Raw genomic sequence first — 4,144 nt, forward strand, 5'->3', positions numbered from 1 at the left:
TATTGCAGCAACAATTATAATAACAGCAACAATTATAATAAATAAATAAATTTACTTATCCTGGATACTCTATTGAAATGTGCATAGGTTTGGCTTAATGTGGTTGTTTCTGCTATTATAATTGTTGCTGCAATAAAGTATCTTCAATGCATCGATTTTGAGCTCTATCTTTTAAGAGACATATATATATATATATATATATATGCATATACAAGGGGTGCAAAAGTAGGTGTACACTTACAAAAAAACGTGTACAATATGCATTTATTTTTATCAAAAAAAAAAAAGAAAAGAAAATTAGAAGTTAGCCTCATTTTTGATATTTTTAGCGTTGTTAATCATAATAATACATATATTATAACTGCAACAATACTTTTATCGTTACTTTTAATTTTTTTTGCTAAAAATAAATGAGTACTGTATGTTTCTTTTTTTTATAACTGTATACCTACTATTGCCCCTACCTCTATGTGTGTGTGTGTGTGTGTGCGCATATCTATATCTATATATATTTATATATACACATATAATATTTGTGTGTGTATGCACATGCATTTTCCTGATTTTGGTTTCTTCAGTTTTTATTTTACTCCTTGTAGTTGTATTGTCTTTGTTCTTTTTCTTTTCTTTATTTTTGTAAAACTCTAAAAATAATGTCTTAAATTTCTGTTCAATGGCATCAAAGGTTGTCTTGGCTTGGAATTATTACCTCACTCTTCTCAAAATAGCTTCTCCTCCTTTTCTACACTGACTAACAGAAATTATTCTTTTCCGTCTGTTATTTATTACTTTCTTCATTACCTGTTTTGCTAATTACTATTATTAATTGGTTGAGACTGTTGGCACCTCATTTGCTGTGTTTTCTTGCTGTCCAGCACTTCGGCACTTGGTTCAGTGTTTGTTCTTGAAGCCTGAAACACCCTCTTCTTTTTTTGTTCTTTAATTTGAGGTCAGAAGCACAGTTTGGCTTCCATAATAGCCTTTTGATGCCAAAGAGAAAAAAAATGGAAGAAAAAAGAAAAAGAAACTGTCATGTTGATATTCCTTGTAAAGAACATGTCTTATAACTCTGCAATATTGAAGTTTTGTGGATATAAAAAAAAAAGTCCCTTCCTTGGAAAACAGGTAAAGGACAACAGTAGGAAGAAGAAGAAGAAGAAGCTGTAGAATACTGCTGCAAATAAATACCAGCCTGGAATGAACAGATGTTAAAGAAATGACCAAAGTGTTGAATAGAAATGTTATTTGGCTGCTATTTCAAGTGTGTAGGAGAAACTTCCTCTTGGTCACTAGTTGCAGATTCTGTGTAGCTGTATGGGTGCAGCAATGGCTGTGTGGTTATGAAGCTTGTTTCTCAACCATGTGGTCTTCAGTTCAGTCCTGCTGTTTGGTATCTTGTGTAGGGGTCTTCAACCTTATGCCTAGATTGACCAGAGATTTGTGAGTGAATTTGGTTGATGGAAACTGAAAGAAGCCTCTTGTGTCCATACATACTCTCACACACTCGCATACATACACTTTCATTTTGCTCCTGTCTGCTCAGCTAGAAAAAATGAGTTGTACCTGTAATTTCAAAGGGGTCAGCCTTGTCACATTCTGTGTCATGCTGGATCTCCCTGAGAACTACGTTAAGGGTACACGTGTCTGTGGAGTGCTCAGCCACTTACACATTAATTTCACAAGCAAGCTGTTCCATTGATCGGATCAACTGGAACAGCCATTGTTGTAGGCAGTGGAGTGTCAGTTTTATATATATATATATATATATATATATATATATATACACATTATGTGCTGGTTTGGCTCTATTAAATTACAGACAAACACATCAGCAAGCAATCACAGAGCTTTAGTAGTGTGTGTGTATATATATATATATATATATATATATTTGTGTGTGTGTGTGTGTGTGTACCTTTATCTAGACATTTCATGATCGTTGTAAATATGCATCACTGGCATGCAGACGATGTGTTCCATCTCCACTCTTCCATGGAAAAACATGTCTGGCCATGGAGAAATATCCTGCTTGGATTGGAAACAGGTAATGGTTGGTAACAGGAAGGGCACCCTGCCATAGAAAATTTGCCTCAGAACATATTCTGTCTGACCCTTGCAACATAAAAAATTCAAAATTAAATGATGATGATGATGATGATGGTTCTGTACTTTGTTATTAAAAAACGTGCCATTCTTCCAAACAAAATGTCAATCTTCATAGGGTTTCTGTCAACTGTATTGTTGTGTCTTGATTCTCTGCCAGAACATTCTTTGATTCTCTCTTAAGAATCTCCTTTTGCATAGATCTATTCCCGGATCATTCAGTTTTAAGTGACAATAATAAGGGGCCACGTTTCCATCTGTTATCGATTTCCTTCCACTCTTGTTCTCTCTTTGGGGGCCTTCCTTATTTCCAATGCTTCGTTCTTCCATCAACCGAGGAATCACAGTAGTTTTTACAGAAGTCTGTTTTGACAGCGCCTTTTATCTGATGTTTGGTGACCCTGTCCAACTGAATGCTGGAGCACAAATTTGTGGGCGGATAAAAATACTCCAACATAAAGAACTGGAAAGCTATTCTGATTTCAAACAGTGCTGGAATCAGCATTATTTATAGTTTTTGAGTTAGTAAAAAATATATGTACCAGTGATACACTAGGGTCAAACTCTGTCAAATATGCATGTCATTTAAGCAAATTTTTTCACCTAAGAAATCATCATCATCATTATCATCATCATCGTTGTTGTAAACAGCAGTAGCAGTGGCAGTAGCAGCAGCCTTCTTCTTCAATTTCTGGGGAGGACTTGTGGTAAGCTAGCAAAATGCTTAGTGGCATTTCTTCCAGCTCCATATGCTTTGAGTTCAAATCCTGCTGGGGTCAACTTTGGTTTTCATCCTTTTAGGGGTTGATTAAATAAATACCAGTCAAGAAATGGGGGGGGGGTGTAATCAATTATCCCCTCCCTCTAAAATTGCTGGCCTTGTGCCAAAATTTGAAGCCATTATTATAATTCAGCAGAGGGTTCGCTTTGCCTTTCATCCTTTTGGGGTCAATTAAGCAAGTACCAGTTACGCACTGGGGTCGATGTAATCGACTTAATCCCTTCCTCCAAATTCGAGGCCTTGTACTTCCAATAGAAAGGATTATTATTATTATTATTATTATTATTATTATTAAGACTCGGCAAGGAAAGTGAGATCACAGCCGTAGCCTATACCAGTGTCGCATAACCAGGCCATTTAGAAAGTACCTGACTGACTCCTGCGATGACTGACTGCTGACTGTAGTGGTTGGGTCATACCACTTTGTCACATGGGAAGGGGAGTACTCTTTTCACTACAACACTGACCAAATACTTTGCCTTGTATAGCTGTGTTCTTTTGCCATCTGAGTTGATCTCCTGTCAAGGTTGGCTTCATGTTTCAGCCTTTCTGGGTTGAAAACATAAAAGCCATGTATGGCGGTTGAGTTAATGAATTTGTTTTTAATCATCACCTAAGATTGTGAAAGCTGTTTGTTCTGAAAAATGAAAGAGAGAGAAATATTATTATTGTTGTTTCTTGATGCTGTGAGGATATAGAATGTCCTGAATGTATTTGAGCCTTTGTAATCACTTTTTTAGACCAATATCTTTGCACAGGAAGGCGGCGAGCTGGTTGAAATGTTAGCACATTCATAGATATCATAGTAAGCTCCTCTAATGGACTTAGCTATCAGTCCACATAAAAGTGTATTATAAGATATAATTTCAGAGAATTGCGTGACTGTCTTAGTAAGCTCCTCTAATGGACTTGGCTATCAGTCCACATAAATGTGTATTATTATAAGATATGGTTTCAGAGAATTGTATGACCGTCATAGTAAGCTCCTCTAATGGACTCGGCTATCAGTCCACATATGCAATTGAATTGTATAGGGCAGCGCATACATATTAATGCAAACTTGAACACACAATTTCTTGCATACTGAAATTAAAACTACTGGAAGACAGTTGCAGAGCAGGGGTAATCCTATGGAAGTCACATGGTTAAATTTGTATATAATCATCTCTCATACTTCCTGACTATACATACATACACACATACATACAAGCATACTTACAGACATACATTCATATATATATATATATATATATATATATA

The 4,144-nt window shown here is 35.8% G+C and overlaps 1 protein-coding gene across 10 annotated transcripts in view; it reads left to right on the forward strand.

The window, feature by feature from the left end:
* LOC106868309 (A-kinase anchor protein 9) overlaps positions 1-4,144 on the forward strand; it is a 351,276-nt gene that overhangs the window by 282,341 nt on the left and 64,791 nt on the right. The window lies entirely within an intron of this gene.

The sequence above is a fragment of the Octopus bimaculoides genome, chromosome 9, assembly GCF_001194135.2.
Source record: "Octopus bimaculoides isolate UCB-OBI-ISO-001 chromosome 9, ASM119413v2, whole genome shotgun sequence".
Lineage (NCBI taxonomy): Eukaryota > Metazoa > Mollusca > Cephalopoda > Octopoda > Octopodidae > Octopus > Octopus bimaculoides.